Raw genomic sequence first — 24,621 nt, 5'->3', positions numbered from 1 at the left:
AATTCCGGAAGTACTTGATCGCTTAGAACAGTCCAAAGTCTTCACGACACTAGATTTGAAAAATGGCTTTTTCCATGTAGACATAGACGAAAATTGCACCAAATATACCGCATTTGTAACACATAATGGTATCTACGAATTTCTTAAAGCTCCTTTTGGTTTATGTATTAGTCCAAATGTTTTTCAGAGGTATATTTATTCAGTATTTCGTGACTTGCTAAATGAAGGTGTACTAATTATTTATATGGATGATATAGTCATACCGGCTAATGATGAAGTTGAATGTTTAGACAAATTAGAAAGAGTACTCAAAACTGCTTCGGAGTATGGGTTACAAATAAATTTCAAAAAGTGCCAATTCTTAAAACGTAAAATTGAATTTTTGGGACATGTAATTGAGAACGGAACTATTCGACCATCACCTTCCAAAACTGTCGCTGTTCGAAACTTTCCACAACCGCGTAACTGTAAACAACTACAAAGTTTTTTAGGACTAACGGGATATTTTCGTAAATTCATTCCTCAGTATGCTAAAATAGCTAAACCTCTTAGTGACTTACTTAGAAAAGGTATTGGTTTTAAGTTCGATTCCGAACAACAGGAAGCTTTTTGCAGATTAAAAGAAATTCTCTCTCAGGCACCTGTTCTACACATATTTAGGCAAGGATATCCATTGGAACTTGCTAGTAGTCAAGGCTTTGGTGCGGTTTACTCCAATTGTCTGATGGTGGTAATTATCACCCAATCCATTATATGAGTAAGAAGACTTCACCACAGCAAGAGGAACTCTGTTGTTACGAATTAGAAGCCCTTGCAGTAATAGAAGCTCTGAAGAAATTTCGAAACTATTTGTTAGGGACTAAATTCAAAATTGTAACTGATTGTAGCGCTTTTCAGAAAACTTTAGATAAGAAAGATTTAACTCCTAAAATTGCGAGATGGGCAATGTTTATTGAAGAATTCGATTACGAAATTGTACATCGTTCAGGAAGCCAAATGAAACATGCTGATGCTTTAAGTAGAAATGCTCTAATTTTAACATCATACACATCCGATGTAACTGAGAAGATTCGGTTAGCACAACAACAGAATGAAGATGAACATGTGAAATTGATAAAGAATTTAGTTGAGAAGGGAGAAGAAAATGGATTCTTCGTGAGAAATGATATTTTGTACAAATTTGAAAATGGTAAAGATCTTCTAGTAGTGCCAGAATCCTTACAGAATGAAATCATACAGAAGGTGCATAAAAAAGGTCACTTTGCTGTAGATAAAACTGTGAATGCTGTAGAGCAAGAATTCTATATTCCCAGACTGAAATGCAAAGTTGAAAAGGTAATTGCTAACTGTATAGAATGTATACTGTACAACAAGAAGCAAGGAAAAGCAGAAGGATTTCTTCATCCTATACCGAAAGAAAACGTTCCCTTGAGTACGTATCATATCGACTTTATTGGACCTCTTCCATCGACGAACAAGAGATACCAACACATTCTAACTGTTGTTGACGTTTTTACGAAATTTACTTGGTTCTATCCAGTGAAATCCCCAACTACACAAGAAGTTATTTCAAAATTGAAGCAACAACAGACTGTATTTGGAAATCCAGCCAGAATCATTTCAGATCGAGGTAGTGCCTTTACATCGAAAGAATTTTCAGCTTATTGTACTGAAGAAGGAATAGAACATGTCAAAATTACTACCGGTATTCCAAGAGGTAACGGACAAATTGAGCGAATTCATAGAATTTTGATTCCTGTTTTGTCAAATTTATCACATGAAGATTCAACGAAATGGTTTAAGTATGTTTCAGATGTCCAGAGGATAATCAACAGTACAACTACGAGAAGTACAAAATATTCACCGTTTGAGCTTCTCATAGGTACGAAAATGAAGAATAAAGAAGATTTGAGAATTAGTGAGATATTGAATGAAGAATATTTAAAGCAATTGATGCAAGAACGTGATGAAATGAGAGAAGATGCGAAAAACAACATTTTGAGGATTCAAGAAGAGAATCGAAAACAATTTAACAAGAAACGTAAGAAACCGAAACTATACAAGATTGGCGACTTGGTAGCCATTCAGAGAACTCAATATGGGATTGGTTTGAAACTACGACCTAAATTTCATGGACCGTATAAAATCATAGCTGTTCGACCAAATGACAGATATGAAGTCGAAAAAGTAGGATTCCATGAAGGACCGAATTTGACATCTACTGCGGCTGACCATATGAAGCCATGGTCAAATTGATTTGATGTTTGTATCAGCTCAAAGCCTAAGGACCTGATACTCTTTTTTTTCTTTTTTGTTTTTTTTAATATCTTTGCAGGTACATGATGGTGATGTCCAGTCAACAGACATCGAGGACGATGCCTCTTCAGGCTGGCCGAAGCTGTGGGAAATCATAACATCAAATGCTGAATTAGAATACCAGGATTATGACGTCATCAGTATAGCATCACCCAGCGCAGTAAGAATCATCCCAGACAGCGCTGAGACCTGGTCGAGAGTGGAGGGCAGACGTGAGCAGACGGCTCACACGTCTTCAAGAGTTTATAAAAGGACTGTTGGTGCATCATTATGTTAATCCTGTATACCGTTAACTTCATCTTTATATACTTTTCTTAATTACTTTTATTTCTTTATATTAAATAAACCATTTAAATATTACTTCGTGCTCTCATGCTGTGAATCAAGTCAAATTCTACATATATACGTATATATATATATATATATATATGTAAGATATAACAAAATATGATAGCTGTTTCAAAAAAATAATTGACGACCTCAAAATTAACATTCCAAATTTGGTAATCTGCCCCTAAATTAATCTTTTCTCGCAGGTTCCAGACTTTTCTATCTTATGTAACGTTTTAATGCAGATGCCTCTCGTCCAATCAAATTAATTCTAAACCAAAACTGTGGACTGAAACTTCAGCCTTCTTGCTACAAAACCTTTCCCTTTTCCGCGTTAGCTCTCCTGCTGGTAAGATGCATTTCATCCATTCTGCTGCCGCTTACTTGCTTAAGGTGACGTCGTACTTCAAAATGGGAGTTATTCTATTCAAATATAATTAGGAAGTATCTTATCTGAAAAAGGATGATTTGATACGCATGGAAAAAATAAAGATTGTGATTTTTCAAGATATGTTGTGCTAAATTGCGTCATCGTGCTTTCCACTCTGCCACCTTCAAACCACAGTTTCTTTACAATAATATGGCGCAGCCGATTTTCGACCCTACAGGCGTGGAACGTAAGCGCAGTTTATTTCAACAAATCTCACATCCTCTAAAGAATGGATAAAATAAAAAAGGTAACTATTCATCTGAATTCCCTATTAAGCCACTACGCTCTTAAGCCATTACGGTCTTCTCGGTCATCTACGCAGTATCTTGAGAGTTCCACTGCATTCATCTGCGCATTTGAAATCATTACATATATATATGTTTCAAATAATAAATTACTAATAGCCCTTTAACTTCCGTTTTCATTCTAAAAATAACAGAGAAATACTTTTTCTAACTAATTTCTAAGTTCTAATGCGCACATATCGATGAAATCTGAACCCAACATCTGAACATTAATCTGTCATGTGATCTGAAATGGAATTCTGCATAAAAGGTAATTGCGTCGTAACTCCCCCTCTCTTCGCTGCTGTTTCATTTAGCTGCACTGCTTTGCCGTTAGCAGCGCAGAGATATTTGCAGGGCATAAGAAATGTTTAGAAAAGGAATGACGTAATTGCTCGCGAAGCAGTATTTATACTAGGCAGGTGCCAATTATTTCTTAGCGCAGCCTTCGTATTTTATTATATCTTACATATTTATGTGTGTGTGTAAGATAAAAATTAGGTAAAACAAAATTATTACTTAAATCAGTAATAGCGCATTAATTCATCATTTTAATTTGGTTATTTCCCCTCTCTATTCTAAAAGTAGTAATATTTTTTCCTCCGTTGCATCATTTCTAGATTAATCCATATCATATGACCTTTATGTAACGATGATGACGTAGGTAATTCGGAACTCAGAATTTCAAGAAATTTTTCTCTTAAAGCTTCCATACTGCCTAACTACTTACTTTGCTTCAACTCCTCAGAGAAGATAGACTGCTGGTTGATGCTCCTCTTCTTACCGCAAAACTTTTAAAAGCTATTTGTGACTGCATTAATTTAAAACTAAAGGAAGCACTAAGTTCCTGATGTTAATGTGATTATGCATTTGCTATATTTGTAGCTCTCTTTAGCAGTTTGATATGGTTATGTAATCGGAAGCCCTGAAACTGGAGGAATAAAGTGTGAAATTAGTTATTCGAATTTAAGCTAAAATTTTTGCTATCCGGATAATTTTTTCTTTTTTCTGCGATAAGTAAAATTTAGTTTGCCCTGATTTTGATTAAGTGTTTTTAATGCTTCATTGACTTGAACGAATTTTTTAAATTCAAATCATGAGTTCATTGATACTGCAACAGCAAAAATTTAATTACTTTCTTTGCATTGTTAACTATATTTATTACATTAAATACTAAGTTAATAAACACTCACGTCAAAAAATAAAGATTTTATTTCATTTTAGTTAAATGGAGATATGGTAGACTATTTTGTTTCGCTTACATAAAAATAATATCTTGCTTAGTTCAACTAATGTTAAAATTTAAAGAATAAAATCATGTGCTTAGTCTTAGAATCTAACTAAATAAAAAATAATTTTCATTGTTTTATTTCATTTTTGTTATTATTTCAAATTAGCTGTTTAAATGCGCTGTTTCTTTTGGATCATAATTAGCCCAAAAGGCGTTAGTCTAGAAGGTCTATTAATTTCGTTTTGTCATTTTGCGTCAAAAACTTTAAAAGTCTGAATCACTTTTCAAATTGTTGCCAGCAAATATTATCGCCCTGTATTATATTTAAAGAAATTAAATAATGAAGAATCCGCCTAAAGTATGTATCTTTCTCGCATTGCGATAAAATAAACAACGGTACCTAGAGCCACCAAATTTTGAATAACGTACATCTCCACCCGAATATGGAAATCTGGAAGCCCAAATTTGGAATTTGTTTTATTATCTATTTCATATTTTGTAAAGCATTTATGAGTTTTTGATTAAGAAACTTAACGATGTCAAAGCAAGCAATGGCAATACTGTACGAATAAAAAAAATGAAAAAGAAAATATTTTTATCTGTAGGGCGCGAGACTGTGTACCAGAAATTCTAAAGATATGCTCTTTTTAAATTACTTTGCGATATTACTGTTGAATTGAATTTTATGGTTTAAGTGCGAAGAACGTGATATTTAATGAGTAACGATAACACAGGAAACGTTAAAAAAATGCCATTTTGGGGCGTAATATAAAATCTGGGAGTTTTCAGTTTTTTTTTTTTTTTTTTTTTTTTTTTTTTTTTTTTTTTTTTTTATTAGTTTAACTTCGATGTTTAATTTATGATGCGATATTTCTTTTGGATCATAATTTCTGATTGATTTCTTTATAAGTACAATATTTTTTTTTTTTACATTGATATGAGTTATTTACTGTCATAAGTTTAAGTTTTCCGTGAACTTGCAGAATTTTGAGCTCGAATCCAGCTGAATTATTTCCTACCCCTGCAAAAAATAAATGTTTTATAGCTTCTGTAATTAACAGACTTCTACTATTACTATAAAAATTATAAAAAATTTTAAATGTAACATATAATAATTTTTTAGTTATTCTATTTAATTACCTATAATATTATTATTTCCATTATTTTATTATTATTCATAAATTTTTATACCAGTAAATTATTTACATAATAATTTTATATAAATTATATGAACATAATTATTAAAATTTTTACGTAATTTTTAAAGCTATGCTATTTGCACTTTTTGCTACATATAAAGTAGGTTTATTTTCTTCTTTTATGCAAATTAATAGATATGCATTACTTTTCATATTTAACTAATTTCTTGTCTCTCTTCGTTGACTTTATTACTTTTTTTTTATTTACAATTTTTATTTATCTTTCCTGTTGTGAATTTTTATCGGCATTTTCAATCACTGTTACACTCTGTCTATTTATTATTATTATTTATTAAAACTTAATTTTAAAATTAAGCTCTGGAAGAATGAATATATTGAAACTTTACAAATTATTATGTTTATTGTGAAACCGAAGGAGGTCTCTTATTGGATACAAAACACATCATCTGCTTTAACTGCTCTGATTGGCTACAAAATCGCCCTGTTTAGATGAAATGCTGTCAGGCGACATAGTATCTGAGAGACAGACTTGTTCAGATATATTTTCCTCGTGTAGACCGACGGCTAATAGTTTCAGTTTTGTGCGACATTCTACTTTTCAACCATTTATAGCTAGAAATTTTGGAGTTTTATTTAAATAAATCTGAAATTAATTTTAAACTTAGTCTTATGAATTCTTCTGTGCATATTTTTGTTAGCAAGTTGCTACGGTCTAGAGTCTAACTTTAGTCGAAAACTCATGTTTGTTGCTTATTGCAACTGATAAGGAAATGTTTAAAACACTACAGTAGGTTTGCTTGCTTAACCATTTTCCTATCGTAAGTTCATAATTAATAACCAAAACATTCTGAAAACGAATTCTAAGCCTATTATCTTTAAAAATAAAATGCTGGATGCATAATTTATTTCCTGGTGTTTCTTGAAAAAGCAAAAATTCCTCTGTCGATTTCTTTATTGTAAAAAAGACAAATTTTCCATAAAACTGCAATGTAGAACACTCGAAAAAGGGAAATTTTTGTAAAACAGTGGATAGAAAGAGACGATGATGTATACATATAGGAGACAAAGAGTGCGGAAAAAAAAAAAGTACATATGCATATAAAAACATGCAAACACATGGATAGTAGCTTATTTTAATAAGCAACTAATCATACGTTTACATGATTAGTAGCCCATAGTATGTTCATGTGTTTACATCACTGGTAGCTCATAGTATATAATTAACCATATGTTTACATGACTGGTTGCTCATAGCGTATAATTAAACATATGTTTACCTGATTAATTGCCGATAATGTGCTGATTAATTTTATTTGATAAATTCTAATGAATATTGTAGGAGTAGGAAATAGAAATGTGGCTTTTTTCCCCCAGCCCAAAGAAGGAATTTGCCCAGAAAGGCTATTAATTTCATTTTGACATTTTTCGCTGGTTCGCTATAAATGGCTTCTCACTTGTCAGATTGTTGACACCAAATTGTCAGATTGTAATAGCCCTGTATTATATTTAAAGAAATTAAATAATGAAGAATCTGCATGAATGTGTGTATGTTTCTCGCACAGTGAAAAAACAACGGTATCTAGAGCCATCAAATTTCGAATAACGTAGACCTCCACTCGAATGTTGGACATCTGGAAGCCCAAATCTGGAATTTCTTTCATTACATATTTCATATTTTGAAAACCTTTAACGAATTTTTGATTAACAAGATGCAATGATTTCAAAGCGAGCAATAGCAACACTCTACGAGCAAACATTTTTATCTGTATATCGGAAATTATAAAGATATGCTCTTTTTAAATTGTTTTGTGATGTTGCTGCTGAATTGAATTTTACGGTTCAAGTGCGAAGAACATGATATTCAATAAATAAAGGTAACGCACAAACGCCCCTTTGGGCTTAATATAAAATCAAAATCTGTAAGCCTTCAGTTTTTTTTTTTTTTTTTTTTTTTTAACCTGGTATTGTAACGAATAAAATTCTGCCTATAGGAAAAGCCAGCAAACGGAAATTTAGTAAAACTGCTGCAAGCAGAGGAATGACAGATTACATCGAATTTTTCAATTTTTTTTTTTTTTTTTTTTTTTTTTTTGACACGACGACACGAATTCCTGAAACTGCGTAACCCTTTGCCAAGATATTCAAATGCCTTTTCATACGGATGTTTCAAATTTAAATAATTCCTGTTAAATGAAAGCCCAAGCTATCTGTAATCCCGCAAGTGTGGAGGAAATAAAAATCCTGTCGGCGACATCAGTAATTACACTCGCTCAGTGAAAGGCGCCTAACGCTGCCGGTGGGCGGTTTCCTCTGTCGGGGACAGATTCCACTCGATTTTCCCTCATAAAAGACGACCTGCAATCTTCGGAAGAAAGAATCGAAGGCAGTGAAAAATGTCACCCAATTTATTGCCAGTGAAGGTTGCTACCGCCGTCTGCTGCGATTTACGGCCAACAGTTAAAGCATCTCGATTTATTCGAACGACCTGATAGAGTGTTGCCTCTCACGCGATAGCTACTCTTTCTGACAGCATTGCCCAATGTCGGAAAGCGTGGATTAAAAGGAAGAAGAGAAAAGCTACCAAATATTTCCTTAAATTATTTTGCTGGAACACTTAACGATAAGTGTCTTTCTCTTTTTAAGCAATTGCGTGTAAGTTACCGTGGGGTGATTTCCTCATGAAATTACCGCCAGCTACATATTTTCAATGCCCAAACATTAGCAGCTCGATATTGAAGTAAACCACCGGAAGTAATGAATGTTCAATGAGTTTTAAAGAAACAAATTAGAATTATGGAAAGAAATTATCATGAAAATGTTATTTGAAAATTAGCGACTCGATATTGAAGTACACCATCGGAAGTAATGAATGTTCAATGAGTTTTAAAGAAACAAATTAGAATTATGGAAAGATATTATCATGCAAATGTTATTTGAAAATTAGCGACTCGCTATTGAAGTACACCACCAGAAGTAATGAATGTTCAATGAGTTTTAAAGAAACAAATTATAATAATGGAAAGAAATTATCATGAAAATGTTATTTTAAAATGGCGACTCGATATTGAAGTACACCACCGGAAGTAATGAACGTTCAATGAGTTTTAAAGAAGCAAATTAAAGTTATGGAAGGAAATTATCATGAAAATGTTATTTGAAAATTAGCGACTCGCTATTGAAGTACACCACCAGAAGTAATGAATGTTCAATGAGTTCTAAAGAAACAAAATATAATAATGGGAAGAAATTATCATGAAAATGTTCTTTTAAAATGGCGACTCGATACTGAAGTACAGCACCAGAAGTAATGAATGTTCAATGAGTTTTAAAGAAGCAAATTAGAGTTATGGGAAGAAATTATCATGAAAATGTTATTTTAAAATTAGCGACTCGATATTGAAGTACACCACCGGAAGTAATGAATGTTCAATGAGTTTTAAAGAAACAAATTAGAATTATGGAAAGAAATTATCATGAAAATGTTATTTGAAAATTAGCGACTCGCTATTGAAGTACACTACCAGAAGCAATGAATATTCAATGAGTTTTAAAGAAACAAATTATAATAATGGAAAGAAATTATCATGAAAATGTTATTTTAAAATGGCGACTCGATACTGAAGTACAGCACCAGAAGTAATGAATGTTCAATGAGTTTTAAAGAAGCAAATTAGAGTTATGGGAAGAAATTATCATGAAAATGTTATTTTAAAATTAGCGACTGCATACTGAAGTACAGCACCGGAAGTAATGAATGTTCAATGAGTTTTAAAGAGGCAAATTAGGATTATGGAGCAAAATTATCATGAAAATGTTATTTTAAAAATTGTAGGATTTGATTATTTCCCAGTGTTTTTCATAATCACTAAATTCCTAATAATCTGGAATTACCCGCCTTCTCACCAAAACTATGTTAAAAGTATTTAAATATTAAATTATCCAAAGCAACTTTAACCTTTCTTCGAATCAGAACTTTTAGAAATAGAGGAGTATGTTTTTTAGTTGGTTTTAGGTATTGGCAATTTTACCCTTCATCTGAGAAAGGTTTTCTGAGGGGTTTGAATATTCCATTTCCATCTGAAATAATCTTTGACTGTAATACTTGATCAATTAACTGTGTTTTAAGTCCGAATAATTTAAGTATTTGTATTCTTGATACTCCACGAATCTGAGTCACACTTTTCTAATAGTTTCGACATTTTACCAAATTTTGGTTCAAAATAGATGTATCGAATAGTACTACTTAGTGTTATGTTAAAGATAGAAGGGAGATTCCTCTCCTTCTATTTTTAATCTGTTTGTACATTTGGCACTTAATTTTATATTTAAAAATTTTGATGTGGACACCTTTTGACTTCCTTCTATAAGGTATTTCCTAGAATTATTTCAACTTAATTAACCGAACCCTCAAGGAAAGTTCAAAATAATATCAAAACCTGCAAATTTTGAAATTAAATATCCCGGTCAATTTTTCTCGTACGGAAGTCAGACTTCTTATAATTTTTTCTTTTTCATAACGCGTATTAACTTGTGTAATGTAATGTAAAGTAAAAATGTAAGTACAGGAATATACACACAGGTTACAGGGACGGATTTACGTATAAGGCTACACAAGCTATAGCATATGGCGCTCACTTTCTTGTGAGACCCCAAAAAATTTAAATGTAGTATAAATAGTATTAAAATATATTATAATAGACTTAAAAAGGGCCCCATATTTCAAATAACTTAGGGCATTATTAAGTCTAAATCTGGCTCTTACTGATTATCAAAATTAAACAATGACAGAAATAAAACTTAACTCATACTTGATGAAAAGTACGAGTATGAATAGAAATGTGTACATTAGTTATTAGTGCATTAGTTAACATAAATTACAATGTTTGTCACTTGATAATTCGAAAACTATTGAAATTAAAACTAAATTTATGGAAATTGGAAAATGATGGAAAAGTCACGTCTTGTGGAAAAAACTTTTCTTTAATATGATGTATAGTCATCTCGGACAGACATGCATACCTCACATCTTGATTCCACACAAAAGTCCATCAAGTCATGTGAAATCGCAAGTCCTCTTCTAAACCTGCATGTTTCAGCACACGAAGTACCGGGAGAAATTTGGAACCATAAGGCCTCCCACATACGCTTATTTGAGTTCATTTCGGGTGTGTAAGGTGGCCATTCCATTCGAGTAATATCTTCTGTTTGAAAATATTCTAACCCCACGTATGCTCGAGGAAGCCGAGCCGCTCTGGCCCATTAGCAAAAGCTCTGGTTATAACAGCACCCCTAAACAGTCTAACTTGGGATTCCAATACCTCGTTCACATATCTCCGAGCGGTTGCAGAACCTCTTTGAGAGATATGCAGCTCGGCGCGGCCATTTTTCATTAATTCCTCTCCAAACCATTAAACTGCAGTCGCTTAAAAGGGATACTCCGCGGATAAGGGAAGGCAAGTTGAGTTTTCCTTCCACTCTCCAGATCAAAACACGTCTAGAATCACTGCTCAGACTATATTTGAACTCGTCAGTAAATAATACTCGAGCACAGTCATCTTGGCTCAACTGAACATAACGACAGCACCAGTTTAAACGGGCCCCTCTCGAAGCTGGAGTGGGTGGGTTCGCATACAGTCCAACCTCATTAAGCCTTCGTGCTCCAGTTGACCGCCGAATTCGAGTCCCTGTGGCAGCCTGAAGCTCTAAAACCAAATTTTTTGTAGTCACTTCGCGGTTTGTTCGAGCCGACAATGACAGAAATCCGTCTTCTGATGCAGTTGTTTCTCTTAGTCGCCCTTCACTAGGCTGTCTATCAACTGATCCAGTGCTTAAAAAGCAGCTCCAAGCTCTTGATATGGAACTTTGAGCAATATCAAATCTTGAGCGACCTCCGTTTGTGTTTGATCTCCGTCGATTCGACCAATTATTCCCCACTTTTGCCCTTCACATAAATGGCATACTGCCATTGTTGCTGATATATCACTTTTGACATTGTTGTTGATATCAGTACTGTTGCCACTCGGAAAAAAGGGCAATAATTCTGTGCAGTTTTTAAATTTAATGTTTCTTTTGGATACTAGACGTTTGTCGAGAGAAGGCAACGGGAAGTTGGTTAATTTATTTATTAGGATAATTAATATTTGTATAGAGGGATATTGCTTATTTTATTGTAATTTTTTTATGTGCAATACATTTTTATTGAAATTTGTACTTTTTGTTTGTTTGTTTGTTTGACAAAGTTTTTCTGTAGAGTAAAATTCTGTGCAGTTTTTAAATTCAATGTTTGGGGTTCCCTTTAGACAATTTTCCGGTACATATAAAACGCCAGACGAAGGCTGGCCGCATAGCGGCTAGCGTGAAATAAATAATAAAAATACGTTACATAATTCTATGAAAATATTGAATATTTTTAATCAGACAGATCATGACGTTAAATGGATTTTTATTATTTAAGTCAATCCGATTCAAAAGTAAGAAACAAATATTCTTAAGAACTGTACCTGTTGCTTTCAGATAACTTAGTTTGTTAATCCACTGAGTAAAACATGATTGAATTTGAAAGATAAATATCTTATATTTTGCCAAAGGCTCGAATAAAAAATGAAACAACACATTTATAGTGATTCGACGCATAATCCAATTTCAAGGCTAATAGCCCCTTTTAGGCTAATAATGTAAAAATTATTGTTACAAGTAGCGATATATTTTCTCTTCATTTTATAAAAACAGCATCTCAGAATAGCACTTTGAGATAAATGCTGCTAAAGGATAAAAAAAATAAAACATAGTAGTGGCAGTATGAGAGGACCGGTTGATTCAGTATCGTTAAAGTTTTCTTAATTGAGGTTGAAATGTTTCTAGTCTTAGGTTATTACAGTCGCAATATTTTGAAATTACTATTACATATTCGCCATTCGTGAAGTTTCATTCTATGTGGGTGATTATCTCCTAATCGTTCAGCTACATAAGAAAAAAGATTTTGTAATTGGGAGTAAAAGAATTACCATACTAATCTTTCATATCAACTATACGATTCCACGATAATGAGTTTCAGAGTGCATAATTTGGTTGCCAAAACATACATTAAAATTCTGAAACATAACCGCAGACATGCGCGAAAAAAGAAAAGAAAATTTACAGATGAATTATTAGCCAAAGAGGCAATTTGCACAGAAGGGCTATTAATTTCGTTTTGGCATTTGTGTTGGTAGATTATAAACTATAATATTATATTTAAAGAAACTAAATAATGAAGACTCTACATGAATGCATGCATGGTTCTCGCACTGTGAAAAACAGCGGTACCTAGAGACATCAAATTTTGAAGGACTTAGTCCTCCACTCGAATATGGCCATCTGGAAACCCAAATTTGGAATTTGAAATTTGTTTTATTATTATCCATTTCATATTTTGTAAAATTTTAACAAATTTTTGATTAACAAACTCAACGATTTCAAAGGGAGTAATGGCAATACTGTACGGGGGGTTATGAAATTATCTCCAGCACGCGGAAATTCTAAAGATATCATCTTTTTAAATTATTTTGTGATATTGCTGTTGAATTGAATTTTACGGTTTAAGTGCGAAGAACATGATATTTAATAAATAAAGGTAACACACAAAACGTTAAAAAAGTCCCTTTGGACACATTAATCTGAAAGCTTTGAGATATTTTTATTTGGATATTTTTATATATGTAATAGTTTTTAATGGTATGATAATAGAATTTATTTAGAGAAGACACCAGTAAACTAGCAGTCGTATTATGAATGTTGACAGACATATATACCTCGCACACAAATAAGATACGCCATAGAGGATAGCTTGAAACCCCTGCATAATAGATAGAAATACACAACAACCGCGATGATTAAAACATTTTTTTTTATATCTGCACGACAAATTTCATAGCATAAGGACTCGAATCAAGAATAATTATGCTATAAGCGCCCCACAGTTTTATGCAAGAGGCATCATATTTTTAAAACTATATATGAAAAGAGCCAAGCGATTAATTACGTGTTTGTGAAGCGGCAGCAGATGAAAAAGTGATGAGGATCTATAAGTAAGATCGGGAGATCTTTATTTCAATTTTAAATCATGATTGAGCAAGAGCTTATGCGTTGCGGATTACTGCAGGGAAAGACTGACGTCAGTGACACAGTAGGGACACTCTGAAGAGGCTGTTTATAAATCAAAGTTAGAAATTTAAAGTACAAATTAGTAATCTGTAAGTAATTTCCTTGATATTTTTATATCTCACATTTTTATTATTTTCTGTCTACAAAATATTACTTTTGTTGCCAAGAAAATGTATGGTTCTTAAATGCCTTAATACATATGCCTACCTAAACTGGTTTAATATCAGCCAATGATTTTTCAGTTTGAAACGGAATGAAATATTAAAGCCATGTAACACAGTGCAACTCCAATTATCTGAACTCCGATTAACCGAATCGCTTTCAGAAGTTTTGAGAATCAACTGAAGAAGAGAAGGAAAAGGAGAAAAAGGGAAAGGAAACTCAAGAAAAGGAAAGGGAAGAGAAGATTAAGATGACGAGTCACTTGAGGAATTAGAAAACATTCTTTTGAAAATGCCTGGATGTTCAGAAGTTAGTGCTGAGGTTACAGCAGAATGAATGGTGTGTGATTCGTCAGATCCTGGGTTTCAAATTCTAAATGATGAACTTTTTAAAACAGTGAGAGATGAAAATGTCGAGGAAGAAGATGACCTTAAGGGGACTCATACACCTTAAACCTCTGATGATCTTCCAATATGTGACTGTTGCAAGAATTGGAATATTTTATTTATTTTAAAAGCAATTACTTCCAACTTTTCACAGCTGAATACATGATATAGCTGCTTTGGAAAATAGTAACCAGAAAGTTTGTGTTGCCACAAATATTTTTGTAATTTAATCCTCTTTGTGACAAAATATTTCGCCATGTTTCCACCTTGCGCGCATGATATTTTAAAAATGGCTAATGGTACATACTTGAAATTTGATGGAATTCTTTATATCGGCACTGTTTTCTAAATGAACCAACAATCTGATGAGTATTTTAATATTGAAAAATTTTATGGACGAATACATTAAAAATTTTGTTAATAAAATACATTTTATAAACTCAACTCAAAATAAAATAAAAATTTAACATGAAATTTTTAGAATTTTAGGTTCACAATAGTTTCCAAATGTTATAAAAGCTATATATTAAATATGGAATTAAATTATGAAGCAGAATGTTTTAAACTGTGCGAGCAAGGTGGAAACATGACGAAAAATGTTGTCACGAAGCGGATTAAATTATAAAAATATTTGTGGCAACACAAACTTTCTGATTACTATTTCAGAAAGCAGCTATATTATGTAGTCAGCTGTAAAAGGTTGGTAGTAATTGCTTTTAAAATAAATAAGTTATCCCAATTCTTGCAACAGTCAACTATTCGAACATCTTATGGGTTTTAAGGTGTATGAGTCCCCTTAATACTATGAAAGTTGAAGCAGAGACTAGACCATCAGCAATTGAAGCAATCTAACTAAGAATTTTCGAAATTTTTAAACAACAAACTTATATATACTTATACCACATCATGAAAGAATAACTGGAAACACACCAAATCTTGTAACAATTAAGATAACAAAAGTATTTTACAAACGGTTTCAATTACAAAAATATACAGTGATAGCATCTACAGAATATCAATAGGATATTGCCGTCCAAATTTATGTTGTACAATCTTGAATACGCTATTGCATCCAACCGGTAAGTGTCAGAATCATGTCCCGTGGTCTCGTACACCATGTATTAATTACGAGAGTGTAGTCATCAACCTGAGATTATTCATTTTCGTTTTCTGGTGTAAGGAAAAATATTCAGTCGACGCACAGTTCCATCATAGGAAGATTTGGAAATTGGGCTGGGAGGGAAACACTTGTAACCCCCTCAAGATATTCAGGGTGAGACGGGAAATGTGTTGTCTTGTTGAAAAATTATGCTTGGGATGCTCTAAAGATAGGGAAGAAGATGGGCTGTGACACAGAAGTCTTTAGCATAATGACATCCCGTTAATAAGCTTGTAATATTCACTAAAGATGAAAGGCTGTTAACACTAATTCACCTCCAACTATTATTCCATGCTGATGGAATAATTCCATGCTGATGGATGGCTGCAACTTAACACGTCCAAACTATTATTCCATGCTGATGGGCAATGAGTCGCTCGGAAATAGTACAGGTATCCGCCTAGGGTGCCATGTCGCCTTCTTATTCTCGTACACTGATCAGAAAAGAGAACGGTGATCACCAGGTAGAGGCAACGTCAGTCGCTAAAGACCACGCTTTCGCATTCAGCTGCATTGCAATACCATTGCAAATATTCACCACGGTGGCTAGCTGTTAACCGGAATTCAGCTGCGGTTAACAGCTAGCTATGGTGGCTAGCTGTTCCCGGTGGCTAGCTCTTCCACGGTGGCTAGCTTTTCCCGTAAAGAACATCTGAACACTAAAGCTTCCTCAGCCTATTGTCGCGAAATTGTCAGCGTGATACTGAAACAGTGGAAACATTCATTCGCTTCGCAAAACAGCTTCAGTTTTTGGAACGTGGCTCAGATACGACATGGCACTGGGATGTGACCAATTAGGGTAATCTGATGTCCATCTCCTTGCTTCGGAGCCCAATGCAGCAATACTGTAACAGCTTTAAATAATATTAAAATCTTGTAGTTTAAATAATTTAAATAGATGAACATTAAGGTATTTGTGAATGGCAATATTTGAAACCAGACTCGAGTTCCTCGTGCGACTCTCGCACGAAGAATGTAATTTATTTTTAAATGTTAGAATATGTTTTCTCTTCTTGTTTGTATGTCGCCATTTTTTTTGAGTGTTAAATAAAAGTTATTGCTGTGTTCCATCATTGGAGTTGCTTCATTTCGCCAAAGAAGCATCACAATACATTTCTTTACTGAGAGCACCGTACATCAACCTGTGTTTACTTCACGATACCATGCAAGAACCTACTAGTAGCACGGAGCTCTAATATGAAGTACATATTGACAATATAAAGTTTCCACCTCACATTCTTCATAAAATTTCTAACATTTTCTAGCTATTAACTTATTCTTTTAATTGCAGTTGTTTCAGAAGAAGACAGATAACGGAGACGTAATCAAAGATTCATAGCAAATGGTTAACGAACTAAAACAGATAATAAAAATATTGAAAATATTCATTATTGTGTGAACAGAATACTTTGAGTACTCAGCTATCGGACAGCGTTAATGACATGCAGTGAATTACAAGATAGAGAGAAAAAAAGCATAACTAAGAAAAAGTAAGATCTTTGCAGCTAAAATTTAGCATAACACAGGCATAGAAACGCGAAAAGAAAGCTAAGGATGGTTAACAAAATTATCTTTATAAAATTATTAATCTTTTATAAAATAAAAATTTATCTTTTGAGGCGGGGTAGCGAGAGAAACGCGCTAGCATTAATAAAATGTCAAATCTGACTCTCGCAGCATCGAAAATAACAATACCTATACTATAACTGACTATTACAAAAATATACATTCAATTAATTATCCATAGCAGCTCTACCTTGACAGCGAAACTATCCGTTAGGCCTTAAAGACTATTAGCCAAAACAAAAGGGGAAACATACATAAGCATAAAAGACAAAAATTTAATTTTTAGAAACCAGTGTACATCAAAAACGATTTCGTGACTGATTTTTCCAATTTAAGAAACGAATAAAATATATTAAGTTTTTAAAGTACGACAGCTTGGGTTACTTGACACATATTTAGAAACAACATAAGAAACTTAAATTTATATACAATCCCCCACAGGAAAAATTGTCAATGGCAGGAAAAAAATTCATATTCGAATTAAAAAATAATGTCCTCACACGACTTATGTTACCAGAGTTAATTAATTTTTTTATGCCAAGAGGACATTAATTTAATATTAAAGCTTTTCAAAGTCACGTTTGTAGAAATGTTAACTTTCGGAAGTTCTTTGTTATATAATTCAGTTTTACACAGCCCATAAATTTAACTTTGTCTTGATTCAAGTCATATAACTTGGATAAATATTCAGGGATGTAAGAAAACTTTAAAAAATATCATTTGAAACCCAATGAACTGCGGTTCCATTCTATCCGAAATGATTCTGTAAAGTGAAATACACTGCTTTTCTTGTTCTGTTGTGTTTTCAAATGTTTTGTGTAAGTAAAGGAGATCCAAACAATATTTCACATAAGAAATCTAACCGCAATCGAAGTAGCAACTTTAGAATCAGAAAAATAAAAAAACACTACAATTTTGACAGTCTTTCCAAGCTGAAGCATTGCACCAAAATGGTAAGATATTGCAATAAGAAAAAAGGCTCTGAAGAGTGTTTAAATATATTTTCAGCCATGTATTCTGCCATTTATTTCTACCATTTTACGATCTACTATAAATCTGGGCGATATAGCCTACGATTAAAAGTATTCCATAAAAATAAGAATAAAGCACGCGCTGTCTTTACTATTACATGGTAATAAACTCGTTGAGTTATTAAAGACTGATGCCGTGCTACATAACCCACGAAAATTCTTGTATCACTTAATTTTATCAAAATTACACGAGTTTTAGATGTCAGAAATGGCATCAGTTCACATATTATTTCAGATAATATGTGAACTTATTATTTCAGATAATGAGATTTCAAATATTGTATGATAATTGCAATATTAACGCAATTCATTCTTCATTAATTTGAAGAACAAAAGAACATTTGAAGAACATTCTCCAAAACTATTTCACCAGGTTACCATGACGTTAGTCATTGAACTCACAAGCAAAATCACACAAATAGAGAAAAATGCAAATACCAAAAATGAATTTTATTTTCACTTGTTTTTAAAAGACAATTTTACAGTTATTTTGCAAACTTACCCTATATATTAATATGATAGGAGTAAGTGTCCTAAATATTATAGGGAACATTTATTTACAACAACGTTTTTATAGGACTAACTCCATAAAAGGAGACTATATTTTTAACAACTTAGCACATGACACATTCGAAACATTCACCTAGGATCATAAGTTTCATATTTTAAGGTATGACAAAATATGAATTAAAATGACAAAATCAGCATTATAATGAAGATCATTATTTATGTAAATTAAAGCACAACGAACATAAACTAAGCAACTAAGCTAATGCGTACGAACATTTATGCATATCACAGACATATCATCAAGTTCAGTTTAAAGGACTTCTTCTCATCATACGAGTTTCACTGAGTTTGAAATGGAAGACCTCCTAAGAGAGGATGTTTTGAAATCCTTACAACTGACACTGTCCTTGTGGAGTCTGGGTTCAGGCATTGCAAACCGAAGTTTTTCCCAGAACCTACGATCTCCCCAGTGGACTAAAGATGCGGACCTCAAACAAATCCGGACATCAGGTTCCAGTTCCTTGAAACTGATCTTGTCCAGGAGGACAACGACAACCCGGTGACGTCGGTTACACTGGCTCTCGTGATGAGCTGCTTTCAATTCATAAATGCACCATTCGCTTTTTAAATATTGTTCAGATATAACAGCGACAGTACACCGACTGCACTCGATGGCCTCCGAGATTGCTTCGGCAACATATTCTGCCATCGGAAGATCTCGGTAGCGAAGACAGAGCCTATGTGGGTAAGTGCCATCTTCCAACTCTGGTGCTAACATCTGTGAGACAAAAGCTTCATCTTTCTTGCAATATGATAAGAAAGCATCAAACAGTTTTTCACTTTCACCAGCTTGGTTGTTTCGCTGAAACAAACGAATGCCATACCGACTATAAAACCAAATTTTCATCTCACTGTTATACACGCAGAACAGAACTAAACTGAAAATTAGCAATATGAATATCGATGGCGCTATAATCATAATAGGCATATAGTCACCTGCAAATTCGGCTTTGTAATATGTCAAGGCGCTATGATTAGAGCATGCTGAAGAATTAAATTCTAGAACAAAAAGTCCTGCTGACTGGTTCTTATAACACCGAACGTTTTCTCGATCCAAAACTAAGGTTCCAGAAGCCACTAACCACTCTTGGAAATTTCCAAGATACTGACATGAACATGACCAGCTATTATGACTCAACTTTACTTCCGCTAAACGGTGGTTAGTATTCAAATTCCAAACTTGAAAATCCACTAAATTGTTATGATCAAGGTGTAAAACTCTCAAGAATTTCAGATGAGAAAAACTAGAATTTTTTATGTTTGTTAAACGGTTATAGGATAGGTATAATTCCTGCAGATTTGTCAAATTCGTAAACTCATGGCCTTGAATAGTAGATATATAATTATGTTCCAGGTGTAGTATAATTAAATTCTGCAATCCATTAAATGTCCTATTTCGGATGACATGAATATTGCTGCCGTTTAAATGAAGTATTCTCATATTTTTTCTTCCAATAAAAGAGTGACTTCCCACTTGGCTCATATCATTTCCATCTAAATATAAATCCGTAACGTCCATCGGTATCCTAGCAGGTATACGAGAATAACGTCTAGAGCTGCAATCAACAATATTAGTATTCCATGTTTGATCTGAATAACAAGTGCAGTTTTCGGGGCACACCATTTCGCAATCGCAAGCATCAAATTCACAGCAATGGCAGAGGGCAAAACAGTGACTTCTGTATTTGCACAAAAACTCATTAGACTTTGTCCGCGTTATTGAAACCAGATCCTGCTGTCTAGGAAAGGTCATGTGACATAACACTTGATCTAAATCGACTATTTGGGGATACTGTCTCATATCGTCTAAGTTATTTATTCTCTGCAGCCATTCCATTGTACAGTCACAATGGATTGGATTGTTAGAAAGAAAAACAATAGGTAGATTTCTGGTAATCGGCACACTCTTCAAGCGCAAAGCATTTATATCTAAATTTTGAATATCATTATTCCGTAAATCAACCATGGAAAGATTTGTTTTACTCATAAAAGTAAAAGGCATTATGATGCTCAAAGAATTATTTCTCAAAGAAACTACCTCCAAGCCATGAGGAAAGGTTTCAGCAGTTATTTCTTTTATTTTATTGAAAGACGCGTCCATGTATCGCAGCTTCAAAACCTTTTCAAGTTCAAAGTAGTTCCCCAAACCATCAATTTCATTAGAATGCATATCTAGGTTTATTAAACCAACAGGTACTAATGCAAAATCAAACCACGTTATATCATTTCTTGAAATATTCAGTGCTTTCAAATTTCGTAAATTCATAAATAAACCATTGATGTCTGACAGCAGATTATCATTCAGCTCAATTCTTTCAAGGTCTAGGGCATCATCAAATATTCCAATTTCTAACCCCTGTATTCTGTTTCTTGACAAATCTAAAATTTTAAGCATATACTGATCACGCAGTGTTCCTCGACTCAAATTTCCAATTAAGTTGTTTTTCAAATCTAAAACCATAAGACTTTTCAAGTTCTCAAAAGTATCATTAGTTATATTCGATATACAATTGAATGACAAATCCAAATCTTGCAAATATTCCATTTTATTAATTGCCACTGGAAATGATGTCAAGCTATTGTTCGTTAAACTTAAATAACGAAGGCGAGTTAAATTCATAAATGCATCCGAGTGTATTAATTCCATGTGATTATTGGCAAGTAAAAGTTCTTGGAGATTTGCAAGGCCATTGAAAGTATCAGCCTCGATTAATCTAAGTTTATTGTTCGTTAAATCTAAAACTTTCAGACTAGACAAATGCGAGAATGCTTTTTCGGCGATATATTCTACGATGTTGTCTCTCAAGTACAAAACTTGCAAACTTGATAAAGATTGAAAAGGTGTCCCTTCTATCCTTCTTATTCTGTTGAAACTCAAGTTCAGAATGCTCAATCTGTTAGGATTCTTGAAGGAATCCAGCAAAAAGTGCAATTCTGATATAACATTATGTGCCACATCTAAATGGATTAGTTGAGACAATGATCTAAAAAGAGCAGATGGAAAACCGGCAATGGAATTATTTCGCAGCAATATTTCTCTCAGTTCCGTAGAATGATGAAAAAAGTGTGGATGGAATTCACTCAATTTGTTGTTGGACAGATCAATAAACTGCAGCCTCTGCAGGCCAATCAAAGCGTAGGGTGACATTTGGGAGATATGATTGTCACTGAAAGTCAAATTCTTTAGCCTTCTCAGCGACGACAGTATTTCATCGGTTAAATATTTCAGTCTGTTGTATGATAAATCTAGCATATGGAGTTCTGGAATACAAGGAAACAGTTTGCGTTCTTCTAATCCCAATTGCTTCACGTCTTGCAGACTGTTCTTACTGAGGTTTAGAATTTTTAGATTGATAAGGCCACAGAACGGGTATTCGGGAAGCATGACGATATTGTTACCGGAAAGATCGAGATATTCCAGCTCTCGAACTTTCATAAAAGTTGATGGTCCAATAGTGAGAGTGGATCGACCTTCATCGTACTTATCAGTGTGCACAGTGAGATTCTTTAATACGCTTAGTCCATTCAGCGCGTCGTCTGCTAATTCGGTAAAAGAACAACGCTCGAACCTCAGCGACTGCAACTGGTTGAGGTGCGCTAAGGAACTGTTAGTAAGGCGTCCTTCCATATAGCGGTCATCACAGATAATGGTCAGTCCCACTGTACGCGCAGACTGAATTGGGCTAAAATACGCACTATCCATAATTGTATTCACTCCACTCACGTGACATATTAGTAGAACACCAGGCTCCACCTGGTGGGCTTTCACTGTCGTCCACTGGCAATCTCTCGGTGTCACATAATTCATAGCACATGTGCATCTATAATACCAGACTGATGTTAGGAAGAGAACTGTGACTATGATTTTAAGTTGGTCCTCCATTGCTCAATGTGATATGTTGGATCTTGACTAAAAACCACTATTTTTCATAAATACCACTCTAGTTCCATCTAAAATATCACTGTTACAAAGTCTTAACAATTCCTTAAACTATATAGGCATGCAAAGAGAAAATAAATACTTCTCTTAGAATCTGATACAAACCTAACTACTTTTAGTTATATTCTATTATACCTTCGACTATTCTTATCACAATACGATTTCTCAACAGTAAATATTTCAAAATCTTTCCGGACGTAAAAAGATTACACGACAGTCTAGAGCTAATACAGTTTTGCTTATTTTCTTTCAAACTTTTATGTTTTCTTCATACAGAAAAATAAATGACACTGTTTTTGTCAAATGCATTAAAATTTCATTTGTCTCAAACTTTCGGAATTTTCCAAAGAAGACTGAATAAGAAATAAGCAGAGATCTCTTCAGTTTACAGAACTTAGAAACAAATTGCTACACGTGATAGCTTTCAGGATTAAAACTAGAGATTTCAAGCAGAAAATGTCCCAAACTTTCATAAGAAACGCGATAACCGCGAGAAAACAACTTCTCAGACGAAGATTATTTTCTTTTAGTTTTGCTTTTGGACACAATCTTCTACTGCGAAGCTAATCCCCAAGTTGAAGTATCCTCTCAGAAAAGCTCGAAAGAGACAAATAATGCGTTCGAACCAGATTGGGCAAGATGGGGATTTAACCGGTCGGCTCCTGTTCCCTCGAGTATGCGAACATGGATTCTTCCACGGACATTTGTCAATTGGACTAAATGGCTGTCACATTCCTTTGAAGCACAAGACCATTTCTGGCTCATTTGCAGCTCAGGTGATTCGGAAGATGCTTTTCCGTGTTACATAAGCTTCCCATTAATTTCGGTAAGAGCGATGCTGTAAATCAATTGAGCGAAATCTCCAATCTAGAGATCTTAAAGACGGTTCCTCTGGCTGCTGAAGTATGAAGTAAACTGTAATAGATACAGATGGGCTTTTGGCAGAACTCTAGAGTGAAATCCTCGAATGTGAAGGGGCAAGATAAACCTGTAAATAAACGAACAAAATAATTAATATGATTATACTCATTTTTATGACAAAATACATACTAAGTAAAACAATATGATTTAAATAATAATAATGTGACAGAATTTTACTAGGCTACTCTAATAAGTATGCTACTCTTCAAAGAAGCAAATTAAAACTTTTATGCTGTTTATCGCGACCACAATACATAATGTGGTCGTAACTCAGGACATTCTCACAAGTTGTGGCTCATGACAAAACTTAAGCTCTAGATTATCAAGTTGCTACCATCATTTTGAATAAATATCTAGGTTACTAATATCATTTTGAATAAATCTTCTAGTTTTCAGTAGATATAAATACATGAATTAAATTGGAGACTCAACTACAAAAATGGATCTAATTGATTGCTATGATTCGATTCAAGAAAATTAATATTTCTTGTGTTTAATCAATATTCCACTAAAGATCCCAGCTATCAATTTCACTACATGTATTCCATTCAAATTTTGATGTCAATGGCAACGTGTCGAAAACATTTTATCTCTGCATCTAGCATATCAGAGACGGTGTCCGCCGATAACATCGCGGCAAAAACATCGCGAACGAAAACGTCGCGGAGAAAACAACGCAAGGCGAAAACGTCGTGCTACAAAACATCGTGGGAGAACACATCGCAAAGAGAAAACATCGCAGTTCTAAAACATCGTGGTACAAAACATCGTCGTCGAAAATAAAGCGGTTCAAAAACTTCGCAGTTTAAAAACATCGTCGTCGAAAATAAAGCGGTTCAAAAACTTCGCAGTTTAAAAACATCGTCGTCGAAAATATCGTGGTAAAAAGTAAAGAATCTACAAATCATCGCATGACGATAACATCGCAGACATGCTCTTTTCACGCTTTAATAACTGTAAATGGATATTCCCATAATGATTTGTGAGCGCAAG

General features: G+C 33.7%; 1 pseudogene; it reads right to left on the bottom strand.

The window, feature by feature from the left end:
• Positions 1-18,626: 18,626 nt before the first annotated feature.
• LOC118190314 (toll-like receptor Tollo pseudogene) lies at positions 18,627-23,690 on the bottom strand (annotated as a pseudogene).
• Between the last annotated feature and the right edge of the window lie 931 nt (positions 23,691-24,621).

The sequence above is a fragment of the Stegodyphus dumicola genome, chromosome 4 (genome assembly GCF_044657685.1).
Source record: "Stegodyphus dumicola isolate Sdum_Otavi_A_Nest chromosome 4, ASM4465768v1".
Taxonomy (NCBI): Eukaryota; Metazoa; Arthropoda; class Arachnida; order Araneae; family Eresidae; genus Stegodyphus; species Stegodyphus dumicola.
Note: the sequence above shows the minus strand (reverse complement) of the source record. Positions and strands in the feature narration are given on the sequence as shown.